The sequence below is a fragment of the Cryptomeria japonica genome, chromosome 11, assembly GCF_030272615.1.
Source record: "Cryptomeria japonica chromosome 11, Sugi_1.0, whole genome shotgun sequence".
Classification (NCBI taxonomy): domain Eukaryota; kingdom Viridiplantae; phylum Streptophyta; class Pinopsida; order Cupressales; family Cupressaceae; genus Cryptomeria; species Cryptomeria japonica.
This window is the reverse complement of record NC_081415.1, coordinates 402,066,337-402,089,033: the sequence shown is the minus strand read 5'-3', so window position 1 is coordinate 402,089,033 and position 22,697 is coordinate 402,066,337.

Below are 22,697 nucleotides of genomic sequence, written 5' to 3'. Positions count from 1 at the left end.
TTCATCATATCCAATTTGACTACAAAAGCAGATATGTTGTTGGAGTGAATGGAGTGCAACACTTCATGAGCAACCAAGGAACCTTCCATGGTTTCTCTTCCTGGAATGAAGCCACCTTTTTCTATGGATATGATTTTAATTATCAAATTCTGCAATTTGAGATAAATGGCTTTGGTAATGATCTTGTATATTGTGTTACATAACGAAATGGACCTAAAATCTGCAAAAGTTGTTGGTTCTTTGGTTTTCAGAATAAGAGCAATATTTGTAGTGTTGAAGTTTCAAAGAATGGATGAGCTTTTTCTTGACTCCTCCATTATTGCCAGCAATTCTGAGGCCAAAACATCCCAACAATTTTGGAATAAAAGAGTCGTGAAACCATCCGACCTTGGAGCCTTGTCTGGTTGAGAAAAGAAAAAACTACTTTTCCGATCTCTTCAATTGTAAAAGGGGCCAATAGTTGTTAGTTATCCAGGGGGAAAATGATATGGGGAATAGCTTCCATAATCTCCTATTCTTGCACATCAAGTGGAATGTCAGAAGAAGGGGGGGCAAGTAGGTTCTTAAAATAATAATTTCTTGAGCATCACAAAGGAGTTTACTCGAGGATGTCTCCTTAATGGAAAATATAGTAGAGGCTACCCTCTTCTGCTTGGTTGACATCTGAAAGAATTTGGTGTTTTTATCCCCTTTCCTTAACCAAAGCTCATGAGATTTATGTCTCCAGTATTCCTCCTCTCTCTTACAGAGTTCTTCCCATTCCATCTGAGCCTAATTCTGCTTAGCAAAAAATTCTGAATCTAGTCCATTAGAGATAATCTGTACATTAATCAAATGCAACTGATTTTCAACAAGTTCTTTTTGAGAAAATATATTTTTGAAGAAACCCGTATTCTATGTTTTAATTTGGGTTTTAACATACTGCATTTTTTTGTGGAATTTAAACATTTTGGTACCCCTCACCACAGGGGCACTCACCCACCATTTCCAAACCAAAGCATGAAAATGAGGATGTCGGAAACACATCCTTTCAAATTTGAAGGAGGGTCTAAGATTATGTTTTAAATTGGCTGCCTTTTTTTCAATGCTCACAAGGATAGGAAAGTGGTCTGTGTTAGGATTCCCACAGATACTGAGAGGGGGGGGGGGGGGGTGAATCAGTATCTAACCGGTGTACAAAATTTCTTATCTTAAAACATGCAGAATATATTATAACTGTGTACCGGTATGCAAGAAATAATGCAATAAATAGAATTAAAAACATCCACATGAAAAGCACATCATGACACAAGGATTTAACGAGGAAACCCAGTGTGGAAAAAACCTCGGTGGGATTTGTGACGCATAATATCCACTTACTGGCCAATAAGAGAATATTACTTACAATAGGGGCATGCACATGCAGGAAGGCTAACTGCCTAGAGCTCACTGCTCAAATGGGAAGTCTCACTGACTTACAATGTGGATTATACAAATCCAATATCTTGTACTGCTTTACAATAGCATCTATAATGCTTGATTCAGTACCGGTTGCTGCTCTGCTTCTTACATAAACCCTTTACCCTATATTTCGCATAATAGGTCTTCCTTAATATTTCACATACATCACTTTCTTCACTTTCTTCCTTACTTTTAAAATTTTCTACAATGATCTCTTTTATATATAAGAGTCATTTTACAACATGCCAAGTTGGCTTACAAAGTTCTTACAATAATAAACAAAATATAATATAACAAAATCTTGTCAGCCTTTGTGCCAGTATAATTCCTTTCTCTGTGCCGGTGCCGGTGTCCTGAGTGTCGATGCAGAGTTTGATCACTGATGCTGGTGCACTAACTTGCCGGTGTAATGCCTTGCTGGTACCATAGGATTGTAAGGTTGCCATCAATGACAAAACCTTGAATCACATACAATGTCTCATTGGAGTGTGCATATGCCAACAATCTCCCCCTTTGGCATTGATGGAAACACTCATGAGAAATTTCAAAAGTGTATCCAAAAATGTGAAGTCCAAAAATGTTACCAAAAATGTGTGTGCTCCCCCTGAGCATATGATTCCTATGATGTTGAATTTTTCTCATCCCAGTACTCCCCCTTTGGCATCAATGACAAAGGTTGTCAAGATGTCAGTAGAGTTTGTAGTTTCAACCTTGTAACTGGGTAGTTACAATTTGAAATAGATCCGCCAAAATCAAGTTTATACTCTCCATAAACTGTTTACTATCTCTTATTGTTGTCTTTGTTCTTTTAGCTGTACCGGTGAGATGCTGCAAATGTTCTGCCGGTGTTTTATGTCCCAGTATTAGTGCCTCAGATACTTCCTTCCGTAATGATGCTAAATAGTCCATTCTTGGACTCAGTTTTAATCTCAGATGCTTTGCTTTATTCACTATTCTCTCTTTTTCTCTTTCCAATTTAAGTAATTCTTCCTCAAAATTTGTTATCTTCTGTTCAAAAACTGATAATGTATCAGGTGAGTTATCAAAATTATCTGCAAGTTTATTGATTTCATCATGTACCTTTCTCATCTTCTTATCTATATCTACAGTTAAAAGGTTTGTCTTGCAGGTGTCTTTGTATAGAGTTTTGTACTCTTTTAATAAATTACACAGTTCCGGTAGAAGTGTGTCAAAATCTCTAGTACACTTCTTTATCTGCTCATCAAAGAATCTTTGTTTTTCAATTTCTACTTTGTCCTTCAATGTCTCTTCCTTTATTTTCTCAATGTTCTCTGTGATATATTTACACAAGGTATCAAGTTGTCCTAAAGAATCTTTATTGTCTATATTACAGTTAGGAGCAATTACCTTCAAAATTGGTATTGTGTCATCTATTGCCTTATAAGCTTGTGAGCTGCAGTTTGTTATCTTTTTAATCGAATCCAATAGTACCTTAGTCACATTAGTTGATTTGTAGCCTGATGATAAACCTACATTCTGAGTACTGCTAGTGGAAGTAACCAAGCTTGTATTGACCTTTGGTAGGTCTGTTTGTGTATGCATTTCCTTAAGCAATGGTTTTTCTACTTCTCCAGTTGCCGGTGGCACTGTTTCCTTATGAACCCATTCTTATTCTTGTTGTTGTTCCCATTGAGGAGCCTTTTGCTCTATTTGTTTCTCTGTTTGTTGCATTGTCTCAGTCTGAGTCTAAGTCTCTACCTTTTGCTCTTTGTCATCTACCGGTTTCTCCTGTGTGTTATCAATTTGCTCAGCTACCGGAGGCTCACTAGCCATTTCAGTCTTATCAGCCGTATCTTTGTCTACCACAATGTTGATCTTTTGAGTATCAACATCCACACTATATAAGATTTCAGGATTAGGATTAACATCATCTACATCCATAGTTTCAACTGTCGATTGATCTTTTGTAGCTGTTGTTTTTACCAGTGGAGTAATAAAAGGAGGTGGGGGTAAGTTGTCTTTAACCTTGATACTGGGTGGTCCACCAACTTTACCTTTACCCTTGTCTCTTTCTTTCTGATATATCTTTATAGGTTTGTGACTCATGTATTCTTCTTCTTTTTCTTTTTCCACTAGGAAAATGTCCCATGCATTTTCTGTCTCCTCAGTCACCTCATTAACTCTTCCAACCGTTAAAGCAATGTGCCGGTGTGCAGTAGAAAATACTGACCGGTTGGCTTCAACAATTAAGTCATCAATTTCTTTGGGTGAATTAACTGGATATACAACAAGTAGCTTTTCTATCTTTATTTTCTTGTCAAGTTCTACTACTGCTTGTCTTCTTGCTTCCAGTCTTTTAAATAGTTCATCTGGTACTTCATTTACTACTTCCATAAAAAATTTCTTATACATATCCATATGCAATATAACACTATTTTCTACTTGTTCTTTTTCATCAACTGTCAGAGTGTCATATAGTTTCTCTATACTCTTCAACTTCCCTTCCTCTGTAATTTAATTCAACAGTATGTCAAGAGGGGCCAAGTCCTTATTTATCCTCTTCTTCTTCTTGGGTGTCAGTTTCTTCTTCTTTGGTGTAGCCTTTCTTATCGGAGATCTCACTGCTTGTTGTTTTTGTCTTGTCCTACTAGGTGAGGGTGTGGTTGCCGGTGAGGGATCTCTTTTTCTTACAACTCTTTTGAATGTTGCAGGCATGTCATTCTCTAAAGATGTGCCTACCGGTGATAGGTGACTTTCAGGTTGTGGAGCTGCTAACTCATCCTTTGTTATACCGGTTTGTTCCATTACTTTATCCTTGATCTCCTTTGCTTGCCTAGAACCTTTCCTTACAACTACCTCAACCTTTCACTCTTTTCTTTGATTCTATTTGGCTTTCAATAGTTTCTGCACTACCAAATATTTCTTCCTTAGGTTCTTTAGGGGCTTCCAGAAGTGCTTTAGCATATGTTTCAATTATATGATCATCTATTTCATAGCCCATCTCTGTTACCCAAACAGTCCTAGGGATGACTGCTTCCATCTAGATCTCATCCTTCTTGATTACAAAGAATATTTCATCCTTATATTTTTCAACAATCTTTTGTGATAATCTGATTCTTTTCTTCATTTTGACCTTTAGTGCTTGAAAGAAATCATGGATATTGTTTTCCTTATCTTTTCCCATTTTGTTGAATAGTTCTGTTAGCTGTTTACCTACCAGTATATCATATCCAAGTTCTTTGTAGCCTATACCAAGAACCTGTTTGGTTATATGTAGCATCAGACATACTAACAGATTTCCAAATTTAAAAGTTCCTTTCTTGTCCTTCTTAATCTTGCCTAAGTTGTCAATTAATTCGTCCTTCAACCACTCACATACATCAATCTTTGCATTATTCGTGACCATATCATAAGCACTCTTAATGCATAAACTTGAAACTGAATTAAGTCTATTTGCATGAGTAGCTTTATATCCTAATATCATGCTGATAAATCTCACATTAATATCTGTTACATCATTTACTCTTAAGGACCTTCTGTCGGCTGTGGCACCAGTTAACTGAGTAACTAGGTCATTGGAAACCTTCTTGGTTTTGTCTGGCCTTTTACCGGTTGTTGGTAACCCTGTGAAAGCTTTCACAACTTCCTTAGTGATTTTGTGAATTGCATCTAACCAGAAAAATTCACCATGTACCCTGCTTAAGACTATCCTAATCACATCCTTGGGAAATTCAAGAATGCTGAGGATCTCTATAAATCCTAGGGTTTCAATGATCTTGTGTTCATCTTTTACATTGCCAGATTCATCACATATGACAATTTTAAACATGGTTTTAATCTCTTCATCTCCTAGTTCCTCAATGTTACAATGAATGTAAATTCTGGGGTCTTCAGCATAAACAACTCCCTCAGGAATTTGAGAAAAAGCACCTAAGGTATCATCTTTCTTTGCTATCTCGAGAACTAATTGAAATATGGGCCTAGGTCTTTTTATAACTTTGACAACATTAGGGTTTGCTATATATTCAATTGCAGAGGTGGATGCCATGATAAAATACCTTTTACTACCTTTAGGATGGATGATTGCTTGAAGTGTTCTTGCCTCTTGCTCGAAATGCTTTAGCTCAGAATCTTCGTGCTCTTCGTAGGTTTGAAATCTCGGTGAAATGAAATGGAGCCAAAACCTCAAATTTATAGTGTCTTTTCGCCATCTACCACATTAAATGCATGCCGGTTAAGTATTCACTTAACATTGTCTGCTGGTAATAAGTAATTTCCAACTTCTCATCTCTAACCGAGGGAATAATAGCACATGTGTCATTAGATTGCCAAACCCTCAAGGAAACTTTCTTCAATTAGATGAAGAACTTCCTGCCGGTGGAGCACTGCTTTGTCTTGCCAGTGAAGCATCACTCTATCTTGCCGGTGAAGCATTGATTGGTTCTACCGGTGGAGGAGCATTCCCAATATTTAGATAAGCTTTTCTAATCCATTGTTTTGAGAATTCTTGCTTAACCTCTTCAACCTTTTCTTTACCTTTCAAGCTAGAACTTTTGTTGTCTACCGGTGATCCTTTACTTCTACAAAATTTTGCAATATGCCCAATCTTGTTACATGCATAACAAGTTACATTATTCTTCTGAATAGCTTTCCCATAACCTATGCCGGTTTGTGTTTTGCATTGATTGGATAAATGTCCAAATCTTCCACAAACATAACATTTCACATTCATTCTACAATTTTCAGAGTTGTGACCAACTTTGTTGCATTTTGAACATTGACCGGTGGGTGTGTTGATATTCTGATAATTTCTAGATGCACATTCATTTTCTCTATGACCATACTTATTAAAGTTAAAGCATTTTCCATTGAATTTATAAGCATTAGGTTGTCTTACCGGTTTTCTGTGATCCGGAGTATTTGCAGTACCGGAGCTTTCACCAACTCCAAAGCCAATTATAGAAGTGTCACCTTTAGGTTTTTGATTCTTCAGCAAGGTGCCAAGTTCCTCTGAGCTTATCTTGAATTTTTCTTTATGTTGATTTGCAGTTTCTAGTTCTCTTTCTAAGACTTCTTTCTGTCTCATCAATTCATTTGAGTCATTTTGAGTGTGCATCAGATCTGTCTTCAACATGTCATTTTCATAGCTAAGTCTTGTGTTCTCATTTGCTGCATCACTTAGTCTTCTGGTCAATTCTTCTTCATTCTTCTTCCTATCCTCAATCTCTTTACAAAATCTCATAGTCATATCTTGCATCTCATTCTTTTTTGTCATGTTTTCTTGTTTCAGCTTGCTTATCTGATCATTAAGTGATTCCTTTTCATCATTCTCATTTTGCATATTTTCACGAAGTTCTCTTCTCTTATTTATTGCAACAGTAAGATTCTCTTGAAGTGCCTGAATGATATCCTGAGCTACCCTTAAATCATCTTCTAGTTTGATATTTTTCAATTTCTCTGCATCATAGTCTGAAAGAGCTCCTTCAAGTTGCTTCATCAGATTTTCCATCTTTACCGGTGTCAAGATCTTCCTCAAGCTTTTAGGCTTCTGAAAATAGAGGACCAAGCTTTGATACCAATTGTTAGGATTCCCACAGATACTGAGAGGGGGGGGTGAATCAGTATCTAACTGGTGTACATAATTTCTTATCTTAAAACATGAAGAATATATTATAACTGTGTACCGGTATGCAAGAAATAATGCAATAAATAGAATTAAAAACATCCACATGAAAAGCACATCATGACACAAGGATTTAACGAGGAAACCCAGTGTGGGAAAAACCTCGGTGGGATTTGTGACCCACAATATCCACTTACTGGCCAATAAGAGAATACTACTTACAATAGGGGCCTGCACATGCAGGAAGGCTAACTGCCTAGAGCTCACTGCTCAAATGGGAAGTCTCACTAACTTACAATGTGGATTATACAAATCCAATATCTTGTACTACTTTACAATAGCATCTATAATGCCTGATTCAGTACCGGTTGCTGCTCTGCTTCTTACATAAACCCTTTACCCTATATTTCGCATAATAGGTCTTCCTTAATATTTCGTATACATCACTTTCTTCACTTTCTTCCTTACTTTTCAAAATGTCTACAATGATCTCTTTTATATATAAGAGTCATTTTACAACATGCCAAGTCGACTTACAAAGTTTTTTACAATAATAAACAAAATATAATATAACAAAATCTTGTCGGCCTCTGTGTCGGTATACTTCCTTTCTCTGTGGCGGTGCCGGTGTCCTGAGTACTGGTGTAGAGTCTGATTGTTGATGCCGGTGCCGGTGTCCTGAGTACTGGTGTAGAGTCTGATTATTGATGTCGGTGCCGATGTCCTGAGTACTGGTGTAGAGTCTGATTGTTGATGCCGATGCACTAACTTGCCGGTGTAATGCCTTGCTGGTGCCATAGGATTGTAAGGTTGCCATCTATGAAAAAACCTTTAGTCACATACAATGTCTCATTGGAGTGTGCATATGCCAACAGTCTGAGCCTGTTAAGGGTAAAATCTTGAGAGAAAAGAAATTTTTCTAATCTCTCTGCAATTTGTAAGAAACCGATTGTCCTATTGGTCCAAGTGAAAAAGTCATTATGTGGAGGACTATCAAATAAGTCATTATCATTTATAAATTCTTTGAAATCCTCAATCATCTTTATGGGTGGACAAATACTCCCTTTTTCTTATCTAGAGAGGTAATTTCATTAAAATCCCTCCCCAAAAATGACATTTTGCCTTGCAACTTGATGGATGATTCGAGTGAGAGATGACCATAAATTCTTCTTCTCCTGAGTAGAGGTTGGACCATAGACATTTATCAAGTTAAAAGATATATCATAATGCTTTATGCTAATATGCTGCCAATTGGTTCCTTGTTTTACAAGTTGAGCAATGATCGACTTTGGATTCCAAAGAACCATAAGACCTCCTGAAGCACCTATACTTTGACTGTGAGTTGATTCCAATTAGGCCATTTGGCTATTGTTTTTTGGAAAACCTCATCTGATAATTTAGTTTCTTGAAATAGCACAATATCTGCCTGAGAAGAATCAAGTTGTGACTTGATTCTCTTCCTTTTGTCAGGGGCATTTATACCCCTGATATTCCAAGATAAGACCTTCATTTCTTCTTTTGCTTTAACCATTTTCGACTTTCTCCCTCTTTTTTTAGGAGTTCTTAATTCTGATTTACTTAGAGAAAGTGTTTGGGAGATGGAGAGGGTTTGAGAAAAAACAAAGTTTCCTTTATAAAGATCTTCTTTCAAGGACAAGTTACAAGGGACATGGTCTAATTGTTCTTCTTCTGCTATAGCCCTTCCTCATCTATAGATGTTGGTATTTTAGGAAACACATGTGGTGAAAATTGATGACATATATCATCCTCATCTAGACCAAGATGAAATGGAACACAAGATTGCATTTTCTCCATATTGGCATGATCAATTGGCAAAATATGATTAGGTACAAAAACCTGATTCTTATGTCTCCTAAACCACTCATCAAAATGAGGTTTTTAAATTATCTTCTAGCCCTCAAGTTTAGATAAATGAGACCTATTGTCAATTTTTCCATTCATACAAGGACCCAATTTATTATCATATCGTATTGGTTGCATACATTTAGCATACTTTCCCAATATCTCCTCATGTGCAATTTCATCGAACCGTTTTGAGGCTACACTTAAAAAATAGCTCGTCAGTCATTCTTTGAAGTTCTTCTGATTTTTTAGTACATTTAATCAAATGAAAAGAAAGAGAGCTTGACTCTATATGGGTAAGATCTGCTAAATCATTCTGGAAGATTAGATTTTGGACAATGCTTTCTCATTTGAAATAAGATCGGAGCCCTTTATGTGAGATACTGATAGATTTATGCTTACCAAAATGAAGCCTAAATGTTCCATTCAATGAGAAAGTAGAATTGATAGTCTTGTTAAAAAACCAGCTGCATTAACCTCTAAACACGTGTGCCTTCTAAAATTAGATGGAAGAAATGCCATAAGAAGTGCATCTAGAAATGCTTTATAAATAGTCTTAAGATTTATATCAACACCCAACCCCTCCTCATAAATAAGACCTTTGTTTTCCGACAAATGTAGAGAGCATTGAAGATGATATGAAGTGTGATCTTTACACACAAAAATTCTTTGTTGAGCAGAACCCTGGCACTGTGTGTTGTAGTGGCCCAGAACATTTTCGTGTAGATCTATATAGGTAGCATTTTGGATTTCTATTTTCTGATCCCAAGTACCCCATTTGCTCTGAATATATATTAAATAGGGAAAAGACTTTGAGAGGTTAAGAAGGAGGCACACACTAACTTGCAAGTGGATAACCTCGAATGGGATCAAGTCATGCATTATAAAATTTCCCACCTTGTTGGCCATATTGTCAATAATATCAGGGTCTTTGTATTCAAGGGGTAAGTCTGGAAATGAAATCCAGAAAGGCATGAATTGACATAAATTTGGATTTGGCTTAAAATTAGGAACCCAGGGCAAAGTAAACAGGCCTGGGCCCATACAAAACAATCCCTTGTGCTTATGTACTTCATCTCTATTGGTTTTCGAATCAAATAAAAAAAATAGGTAGCTTGAATGTGAATCTAAAAATGAAATAGTTTTAACCCCTATCCACATTTTATTTGCCCATTCCATAATATCAGAAAGTTGTAAATTTAGATCCCAAAATTTACCTATGAGTGTTGTCTCCTTTAAAAACTTGATATGAGAGGAAAGTAACTCATCTGGTAGTTCAATGCTATGATTGCTGGTAATAAAACCCCTGTTAGGCTCTTTCTCTACCGGGTGATCCTAGGGCCTATCTTCTTTAGCTTTTAGCACCTCCTCGTTATACCTGATTTTCTTATTTTGTGACTTCTTTCTCCAAACTCTGTTATCTTTATTTGGTATGAAGGGGGCGCTGCTAGTTCGTATTGCCTTGAAATCTTCTCCTTCCGAAAATCTATTGTGAATGAATATATTATTTGGGTTGCTCAGATATTTAGGGCAATTAATAGAGACATTGTTTGGCCATGAGACAAAGGATGGAAGACGATGGTAAGCATTTGAATGCTTATCATCTAAGCTCAACTTTTGAGCAACATTGAGTCTCTTATTTTTCCTATTCCTATATCAAAAGTCTTCACATGCTTCGTATTTGTGGGTCGAGGAGATCCATCACAAATGTCAAAGACAACCCTAGAACCAAATTTCTATCACCTATTCTTGTTTGACCAATTAGATGCTTGTTGTTGCCGAAGGCCATATGCGTGATTATGACCTAACCAGTTTCTATCTGTGAAACCCTACTGAAGTCCCATCCTACTTGCATCTCGATGCTTTGTTTGCCCAATGCCAAATTCAAAGTTTGAAACTTGGCTTCTCTGTAGTCCTGCCCTGCCTGCATCTCGAAGCTTTTTTTCCCAATGCCAAATTCAAAATTTGGGAAGCGACCTCTCTTGCAACTCCTCTGCATCTTTTGGTTATTAAATTTGGTGAAGTTTCTAAAGGCAACCAAATTTTTATTTTAAATGGTTTGAACCAAGGATGTAAGCAATATAGGAAAGAAGCCCCATTATTTCTCCAAGGTTCTCCCCAAGGTAATGGTACTTCATTTTTAACACGGTAGAGACGAACTCATGGGGGTTTGAACCTAGGTTGTAGGCACTACAGGCAAGAAGCCCCACCATTTCACCAAAGGGTCATCCCCCCTTAATAATGGTACTCCATTTTTAACACGGTAGAGACGAACCCATGGGGGTTTGAACCTAGGTTGTAGGCACTACAGGCAAGATTTTCAAGATATCTCAATTTGATTCCTTTTTTCAAATATAATTCTTTTTTGCAAATTAATTCCTTTGTAATGATTTAATGGCAAATTGATTTATTAATTAAATATGCCATGATATTTAATTAAATAAATAGAATAATTGATTAAAATGATTTACTTGGAATGATTAATTAATTAAATAAATATTTAATTAATATAGAATGATTTATTTCCCATGTGACATTGATGATTTAGAAATTAATTAATTAGGTGCTCATGATTGATTTAATTAGCTTTGGTTAGGACCTTGGTGATGTATCCGAGATTAGGGGCCCATGGTTTAGGTGACCATTTTTAGGGTATTACACTTTTCAGTTATGTTGGTTGTATCTTTCATGTTTTGTGGGTTGATATTTGTGGTATGTGTGGCATCCATATTTTGGAGTTTGGAGTTGATATGCTTGCAGTTTTGTGTTTACGAGTCAATATCTATGGGTCTGGATGACCCTTGTTCTATTCTAGCAATTAAGGTATATGCATCGGTGAATGAATTGTTGAAAGGAAGCGTGTAGAGATCTTGTGAAGGCCAACTTGATTATCATGTTTTTTTATTAAGGCTTTACTGGATAACATGTTGATCAAAGCAACATATTACTTGTGCTTGGCTGACATATTATCCTGGTGTGTAAGTTTTCTGGTATATATATATTATGTGTGTGTGTATGTGGACATGTATGGAGATATAGGAGTGTGTGGAAATAGTAAAAGATGCAGTGTATGTGTAAGGTAAGGACAAGTGTGAGTTGTGGACAACAAAGTAATTGGAGAAGAATCAGAGTACAAATAGTATTGTAGTAATCCCTTACCAGATCTGTTGCAGGTATGTGTGGTCAGTGATATAGAGATCTTTTACCAAATTTGTTGTAAGTTTTGTGTATTGAGATCTGAGCTTAATTTGGAACTAATTTCAAGCATTTGGAGATGCAACTTTCCTCAATTCATTTTTATCTTTTGCAATGAGAATTCTAACAGTGAGTCATTTTTGTAAATTGGCAGTACGCCATCTGATGGTGAGCCACCCATTTTGCAAACACCATATAACTATTTATATTATATTGAGAGTTAACACTCTCCATGGTTTTTCCCATTTGGGTTTTCAATGTATAAAATTCGGTGTTCCATTTGTGGTTGTGTTTTACTTTATATTATGCATTTTGATATTTCATGTTGATGTGCCTAATTAATCTGATATATCATTAAGAAGTTGTGAGAAAGTTTTTTAGTATCTGTGGGAATACTGATTCACCCCCCCTCTCAAATTTTCAGTCCCTTCAACAATTCCAACACACTTACAATATGAATGATTGATTATAATGTTGTAGGCTCAAGGTCATGGTAGCTCACTGATTCTGATTTGGACTTGCAGGACTAAGGTGCACAACCTTAGGGAAAGATACAATAGACTTGCATTATTGAGATGCACAATCCAAAGGCAAGATATAATGGACTTGCATTACTCAAGCTCATTGTTGTAGGGAAAGATACAAATTTCCATGTTGGCAAAAGAGCACACTATCTTCTAACAGGCACATGGAAATGATGAATTAAAGTCCATGTCAATCCATGTCACAATCTACACATCTATATATACTAGGTTATTCATTGAAACCCTCAAATAGGTCAACCTTAGACAAAATATACATGAATTACATAAAGTAAGCTACCATGATCAATTGCGCTAAATGCAGTTCACTCCAAGAGATGATGGGGACCCAAATACATCACAAAAAGTCTTCTAAAGTTAATTCCAACAAACCACACATACTAAAACATCCTCCAAATTCGGCATCAAATATAATGTGTAGATAAATAATAAAGCATGTTAACCAGTTAGCCAAAAAATATCACCCAATACATATTACTCAATGCAAATCTCCACACACCGCAATGAGATCCATAATAAAATTTTAATTCATCCTCCAAAGCATATCCAAAACAAAAGAGTATGATCCAAATAAGATAAATCAACTTAGTCAGCCATAGTCTCACAAAACTGATCACACCAAACAAAAAAACAACATAACTTCACTTGCTAAGAAAACCAACACGTGAAATCTTAATTGGAACACTACATGAACTATATCAACATGTTCTCTGAGCCACAAACTTTAATCATCATAGTGGAGAAATGTGCAACATTCTCTAGATCAGTTTTGACAAACAACCTTACCATCAACAAACTGCAACCACCAACTTCACCATTTTTGAAACATAGGACTTGAAAACATGAAAGTGTAACATCCACATAACATAGACATTATATCCAAAACTACAAGCTATCATCTTCAAAAACTAGAGGAAATCAAAGCATCCTGCATAAAGGCATTAAATACTCTTTCTTGCATATTGTAACTGTTACTACCTGTCATCTTTAAAAAACACATCATACTCACTCAACATCACCTCTAGACAACACAACAACATCTAAACGCTCATTTTTAGACAACATACCATGACCACACAACTGAATGACTGTAACTTCTTCCTCGCCTTTGTCATTACTACACATAATCATAGACAACATAGACTCATCTTCACTTATGGAATCAATGACAATACCAAAGAAGTTTGACATTAGTGACAACACAACCATATTTGCAAAAATCTCCCACTTTGTCATTGATGACAACACTTATACCACCAAACATTAAATACTAAAATGAAACTTCCTCCCCCTTTGACACTAAGGACAATGGGCACAACACTACAAACTTTAACTCTATAACTCTTTCTCCTGCAACCAAGAATTCACAACCTTCATTTCTCCCCCTAAGAGAAACCACTACATTTTTCTAGGAGATAAAGGATAAAATTTGATTCCCCCCCTAGAATGGTGTACCACTTCTATGCATCAAAGGTTTTTTTTTGGTAGTGCCTTGGTGAAAATTTCTGCAATTTGATCCTTTGTAGGCATGCATTCCAATACGACTTCCTTCTCTGCAACCTTCTCTTACAAGAAATGATACCAAATAGAAATGTGTTTAGTCCTTGAATGAATCACCAAATTCTTTGAAATGTTAATTTCACTTGTATCATCACACATGATAGGGATTGCCTCATTATACATCACCTTGATATCGTTAAGAGTTTGCTTCATCCACATGACTTAAGTGCAACAAGATGCTATTGCAAATATATTATGATTTTTCTGTAGATAATGACACAAAATCTTGTTTCCTATAATACCCTAAAATTGGTCATCTAAACCATGCGCCCCTAATCTCGACAACATCACCAAGGTCCTAACCAAAGACAATTAAATCAATCTTGAGCACATTATTAATTCTTTAATCATCAAATGTCACATGGCAAATCAATAACTCAATATTAATTAAATATTTATTTAATTAATTGAATCATTCCAAGAATATCATTTTGATCAATTATCCTATTTAATTTATTAAATATCCTAGCATATTTAATTAATTAATAAATTTGCCATTAATTAGAAAAAAGGAATTAATCACAAAGCAAGAGTTAAATTGAAAATAAAATAAAAGAATTGAATTGAAAGAGAAATCAAACTTGAGATATTATTTCTTCTTCTAAATTGGGAACTTGAAATCAGAAAAGCAATTAAAAGGAATTTAACCATTCTCTAAAATTAGAACTCAAAGCTTTTGAGAAAAAGAAGTTCAGTTGCATTGAAAAGACTCTTTTCTTGAATAAATCAAAGAAATTGCATAGAACCGCCTATTTTTATCATAAGTGCATGGAATTAATTAATTCTTATCTCTAATACAAACTTGAACTTATAATCTGAATGCATTTCAATTAAATTATAATTGGAATCTATCTCAAGGTTAACTGAATCTGATTTCTCAATTATTTCAATTAATCCTAAATTGTGCTTTTTCTTGATCTCTCTTGTGATTCTCTATAAATTCAGCCTTCATCTCTCATTCCAAAAACCCTGGAGATTTATCATTATACACTTTTTGCTTTGGAGTCATTGAATATATTGTGCTTTCTTTTTGAGATTATTGCATCTTAGTTTAGCTTTTTTCATCTTTAGTTTACTCCATATTGCTTGAATCCATATTTCTTGAATCTATTCATCCATCTTGCATCCATTTAGCTTAATATCATACTCATATAGATTAAATCCTTCGTCTTGGTGTAGTCTATTCATTGGTATTGCTTATACAAATCTAAGAGCAATCTTATACTCGCATATTTTAGAAGGCAATTAGTCGATTTGTTATGTTTTTCATATTCACGCTTATATCTGTCTAACCATACATGAAATGACTTAATTGAAGTGTTGTGTCTTACAACTTACAAACTTATTCCACTTTTTCACACACACATTTCTGGTGCCCACCATGGGGCAGAAGACTACTTTTTTCGGCCTCCAAGACTAACTTTTTATTTTTATTTTTATTTTTTTCAGATATTTTACTTTTGGGATTTTTTGCCGTATAGTTGTAGCGAAATATCGTATGACATCTCTCACATGCTAGAACGACAAACTGAAGGTGTAGTACGATCTGGTACAGATTATCGTACGACTAGGTGAAAATTGTCGTACGGATCTGTATTTTTTGGTAAAAAAAGCAGATTTCATTCTTCAGGCTCTCTATTCAATTTTGATTATACTGACATTGACCCTGGCTTATTATCTGTCTATCTGAGAAATTTTTATAGCCTAATCAATTTTTGCAGAATGCCTATCGAAGAATATGCTTGTCGCACAAAGACAATATGACTACTGATTTGTTGTCTTTGCAGGTTACCTGATGAGAATCGACCAAACATTGTGTATTCTTTAAATTTATTTTTAGGCAACTAAATTTCTATCTGGTTAAAGAACAAATCTATATTTTGTGTTTTAAGAAAATTCTGAGAGGTAGGAGAGTATGCTCTTGTCTTTATAGACAATTAGAAATCTAGACCCTTGAGGGGTTTTCTTTAAGTTTGAGATTTGTATATCTTTAGCGGGCATGCCCTCCCGAGGAGCTAATAACTCTATAGCCATTATGGCTGGTGAGAGGGGAATGACCCAAGCGGGAATGACTAAATGCCAAGTACTCCAACCCACTATAAAATAAATGTGATTCGATGAAAATCAAGTCAACGACAGTGCTCAAGAATAGCTCTCCTTTGTACCTTTGGGTATATTAAACTTTGGTTTTCAAGGCTTGGAGACCTCTTAATTGAGTTTATACCTCGACGCACCGAACAGATCCCTTATTGGTTCCAATTAAAATTAGAAGCTACCCAGTTCACCTCTGAAAGGGGGGATAATCTTTGTGCAAGATAGTAACTCTCCCAAGATACTTGTCATTTTGTGTCCCCATTAGCGTTTGGAGTTGGCTAATATGGCGTTGAGAATCCATTACGTGAGACTCAACTGTTGTATTCTGATTAGCTATTGGGTGTGTACCTGAGTCGACAAGCAAAGGTTTTCTTCTCCCACAAATTTCCATAGGGTTTGCATGCTGTGATTGGAGTTATTGTTCATATTACGTGTTTTCTGCCCTAAAACTAAAACTGGAATACCAAAACTAGAGAAAACAAGAAACAAACTCAGTGATCAAAAATCTGTCTGTGTCAAAACTAGTCTATCCTAGTCAAAACTTTGTCCATGTCAAAACTAGTCTATCCAAGTCAAAACTCTGCCTGTGTCAAAAACTAGTCTATCCTATTCAAAACTCAGTCCACCTCAAAGCTGGTCATACTTAGTCATTGAAAACTCAGAATTTTAACTCTGTCGAGTAAACTGTCGTGCGAATCTTCTGATTTATCGTCCTGCTACATGCATATTTTTGTACGAGATGTCACCAATCCTAACAATTTATCATTTGAGCTTGCAGTCTGTGTCATACGACACCTGATTACATGTCGTCCTGTTTAGGGAACTGTCATTCAATCCTGCATTTTGTGTCATACAATAAATCATTGCATTGATTAGTTTGTCATTTCAAACTTACCCATCTGTCGTATGGTACTAGGCAGCAACTCATACGAAAAACTATTGCCATCATCCTGAAGCTATTACACTGTCATCTGGTCCTATAAAACCTATCGTACGAATCCCTGATTTTGTCAGTCCAGAACAACCAAACTTGCCTAATATAGTCTACAACAAGCATAAAACTAGTTATCATAGTCCTGAGCATAAATAGATCAAAATAGTGTACCTCTGCCATTTGTGTTGCACAATTTTGTCGATATCTTTCAGCTAGTTCAATCAACTACTTATCAAATTTAAGTCACTTAGATAACATCTTACACAACATAGATCGTTCCTGAAACCAGACTGAGTCTTAGTCACTTCTCTTAAATCAAACTAGGTAACTTAGATAAATGTCTTACACAGGATAGATCTTTCCTGAAACCAGACTAAATCTTAGTTGCTTCTCTCAATCGGTACGTTAAACGAACAAATAGCTTTAAATTTGATCTCAACTTCTGCATCACAAACAGCTTTAGGTCACATTAGTCTATAAAAATACCTATTCAAACCAGAAGCTCTTCTAAAAATTCTGACAAAAGTAAGAAGCCCGTGGATACCTTGGCCCAACAAATTCAAGATCTCAAGAGGGAAATATATGACATTCAAGCTCAACGAAAAGATTCAATTACGCCTCTTGAGATAAAATTTCACGATATCAAGGACACTAGACTTCAAGAAATGCTAAAACAATTACATAAGTTGGAACAAAAAGTAATTGGAAATCAAAATCAAAATCTCATACAAGATCACAAGGCATCTTCACCAAGACAAAAAGACATCTATCCCCTAGATAGACAGTTTACACCTTTGGGGCAATCTATTGAGATAGCTTTGGAAGAGCTACTTGAGCATAATCTTATCATATTGCCTAAAAAGACCACATGGGGATCTAAAGTTTTGAGTAATTATTGTGCATATCATAGACATAATAAACATAAGACTTCAATGTGCCTAGAATTAAAACATAAGATTCAAGATCTCATTGATAATGATGTCATTGAAATTGAAGATCCACCCCCTGCTCCCTCACAGGATCCATCACCTCCATTGCCACCTCCATCTCCACCTCTGAATCTCCCCTGCTCATCTCTCCTTTGTCTCACCTATCTGGGATCTACTCGCTCCTCCACCCTCTGGTACCCTAGCTCCACTCAGTCTAACACCAATAGCCCCTAGGGATCCACACTCTCCTCTCTGTTGTTGCCTACCACCAGCTGGTACCCTACTGCTACCTGCACTAGGATCACCACCTGCTCACCTTGGAGCCTCAACTCTCTGTCCTTGTCTTTGTCCCTATCCCTGTGCCTGTGCAAGGGCATCATCCTCAATCTCCTCTATCAGAGGTGCCTGCTTTGCTGGTTCTGTGAATCTAGGGAATGGATGTTGCTGGAACCAATCCATGTACTGGGGCAATACCCCCACATCTGCAATATCCTCCAGATAATCCCACCTAAGCCGCGGAAACCCTGTCAACTCCTGCATGCCCAGGGCATATGATAACCTAGGTCCCCACCCCCATATCTCCTCCTCTGCATAACATGCATATGCAGTAAACTCCTGCGAGATCCCCGGAGGTCTACCATACTACCTCATCAATCGAATAACCACAAACCGCTCGACCACTACCACTGATCTACCAATGAGAGGCCGAGTCATAAATAGGTCTCAACGCACAGCTCTCCAGTCATCCCAAGGCTCAAGACCCCTGTAAGGTCTCCATATGACAACTATAAGATCATCTACCTGCCATCTCCAATACTCTATCTTTCCTAGATGGGGTTGAGTAACATATCCAGAGTACCTGTAAACAATGGGCTGTTGTGGATCTCTGGCATCATCCGCAATCGCTCTGCAAACTGGGAGGTGCTCCCAGGCCCATACCTGTAATATCAAAACCCCTGCAGCCATACTCTTCCCCTCCTGGTAAACCACCTCATGCATCTCACGATACATGTATGCCAGAATACAAGAACCCCATCCTAATCTCTAAGGGTGCTCCACAAGCCTCTCTAGCACCCTACCCCAGCCGCATAAGAAACCCTGTTGTCCCTTGTCTAGCATAAGGAAACAACCGATGAATCTTGCTAGGACGCATACTAGTGAAAACTGCTCATTGTACCTAACCATCATGTCATCCCAACTGATAGACCGTGTCAGAATGTCTGCATCATGAAATACCTACCTTAGAGATAGAAGGCCAAGATGCTATGCTGAATCATAATCCATCTTATCCCCATCGAATGGAATCCGAAGAATCCTATATAAATCCTCAAGAGTGATAGTCATCTCCCCAATTGGCAAATGAAATGTGTTATGCTCAAAAAGGAATCTCTCTAGAAGCACAATGAGCATCCCGTGATTTACACAAATATGAGCCATGTCAAGAAGATGAGTAAACCCGCATAAATTGATATGTGCCTTGTCCACATCAGATAACTCGCAAACTAATGTCATAGTAAGTGGATAGACACATCTGAAAAGAACGCGAGGTAGTCGAACATGGAAGAATCAAACAAAAGATCATCAGAAAACATTTCAAATTATGCTATAAGACAAGTAAAACATCACGCAAATCCAAAACAATCAATTGCAAAATCAAAATTTTCAAGTTTGACCCTTAAATATGTTCACTCTTTTTCAAACGACATAACACAGTAGAGGCAGAAACTCATACGAGTCAGGACTGGGTATAGGATGACAAAAGACTCTGATATGACACAAAACAAGCCTTCGAACGACAAAATGGTCTCTTTTGAACAAGCTCGTACGATACAAGGGTAGGTATGAAACGACAAAACTAGTAGACTTAAACGACAAAAGAATAAAAAGCAGTTTGTCGTACGACATAGGATGTCATCTCGCACGACAAATCGACAAAGCCCGACTTTTACAAAGCTAAAAATTCAAAAAAAATCAATAAAAATATTCAAAAATGAAATGATTAAGAGGCTTAAGATCGATCACTTACCACTGGCTCATAGTTCCGAGGCCGATTATGTTGTCTCTGGCACTAAAATCAATGCTCCTGTGTGGGAACCACCATTTTTCTTCACAAATGACTTTTTGAATTTTCAAACTTGGAGGGTTAAAATGAATTGAAAATGACACTTCCACCCCTTATATAGCCAAAACCCTAATTTTTCAATTTGCTCCAATGGACATGAAAATTGTACCCTTAGCTAATTTGCTTGTCCTAATTCCATTTTCGGGATCAAAATCGAAATATGAGATCATTGTCCTAGTCAATTTCAATACAATTTGGACCACTTAGCGCTTTCATTAAAAGCTCAATCTTTCTTCAAATTGAGCTCATTTTCTAATGAATCAATGTCGAATCTCAATTTTATTCTATAAATCAACTTTGCGCTCAATTTTTCATCAATCAACACCAAATTTTCAAAAATTCCTCTGAATTATTTGTTCTCAAATCATTATCATCACCAAAATTGCCTATAATCATGTACCCTCGCTATCTTTTGATTTCACTCCCGAGGGAGCATACTCATGACCTTATGACCTCACATCTTCAAAGTCGAGAAAATTTTCAAAATCTTTTCAACTAAAAAAAATCAAACAAATTATTATTGCTAAAGGACATCTCAGCTTCATCGCTTCATATCAAGTTGAGATCTCTCGATCATCTGAATCAAATCAATTCAGTTTCATCGCTTCAAATCAAGTTGATATTTGTCTTCATTTGAATCAGTCTCTTAACGTTAATTAGTTTCATCGATTTTCATCAAGTTGATTATTCATTTAAACTCAATCAAATGTTTAAAGAGTATTTATGATCACACGCTCAATCTAAGCAGGTGTTCAGTTTCATCGCATTAAATCAAGCTGGGCAGCTTATCTTCGCTCATCGTGTCTTGATCCATCAAGTTCAAGATCGATTTTATCTTCACTCACTGTGTGTAGTTCAATCAAGTTCTAGATCAGTAAGATCTGTTTCTTGATCAATCAAGTTCAAGTTCGGTATCTTTTCTCTCCATCGGTCCTAGTTTAATCAAGTTCGGGATCGGTTTCGCTTTAATCAACTCCGTTCAGCTTCATCACTTCAAATCAAGCTAAACACCTCGCTCTTCATCTGGTTCATGATCAATCAAGTTTTGAACTGGTATCTCCTAGACATCAACATATTCTTTGAACCAACGTGTTGCTCGCACACTAATTCAAAGAGGGGCAATTGTAATACCCTAAAATTGGTCATCTAAACCATGGGCCCCTAATCTCGACAACATCACCAAGGTCCTAACCAAAGGCAATTCAATCATCTTGAGCACATTATTAATTCTTTAATCATCAAATGTCACATGGCAAATCAATAACTCAATATTAATTAAATATTTATTTAATTAATAGAATCATTCCAAGAATATCATTTTGATCAATTATCCTATTTAATTTATTAAATATCCTAGCATATTTAATTAATTAATAAATTTGCCATTAATCAGATTTTTTTTTTAATTTACTACAACAGAGGAATTAATCACAAAGCAAGAGTTTAATTGAAAATAAAATAAAAGAATTAAATTGAAAGAGAAATCAAACTTGAGATATTATTTCTTCTTCTATATTGAGAACTTGAAATCAGAAAAGCAATTAAAAGGAATTTAATCATTCTCTAAAATTAGAACTCAAAGCTTTTGAGAAAAAGAAGTTCAGTTGCATTGAAAAGACTCTTTTCTTGAATAAATCAAAGAAATTGCATAGAATCACCTATTTGTATCATAAGTGCATGGAATTAATTAATTCTTATCTCTAATACAAACTCGAACTTATAATCTGAATGCATTTCAATTAAACTATAGTTGGAATCTATCTCAAGGTTAACTGAATCTGATTTCTCAATTATTTCAACTAATCCTAAATTGTGCTTTTTCTTGATCTCTCTTGTGAATCTCTATAAATTCAGCCTTCATCTCTCATTCAAAACACCCTGGAGATTTATTATTATACACTTTTTGCTCTAGAGTCATTGAATATATTTTTGCTTGCTTTTTGAGATTATTGCATCTTAGTTTAGCTTTTTGCATATTTAGTTTACTCCATATTGCTTGATTCCATATTGCTTGAATCTATTCATCCATCTTGCATCCATTTAACTTAATCTCATACTCATATATATTAAATCCTTCATCTTGGTGTAGTCTAGTCACTGGTATTGCTTATACAAATCTGAGAGCAATCTTATACTTGCATCTTTTAGAAGGCAATTAGTCGATTTGTTATGGTTTTCATATTCATGCTTATATCTATCTAACCATACATGTATTGACTTAACTTACAGACTTATTCCACTTTTTCACACACACACTTCTTACTCAATCGAGAGACCAATTTGTCTCCCAAGAAAAATGCACCACCACTTGTACTTCTATCATCAGCACAACCAACCCAATCAACACCAGTGTAAGCTTTCAAAGAGAAACCATCATCCTTCTTATACCATAAACAATACCCTTATTTTTTAAGCTTAAAAATGAGAGTTTGGA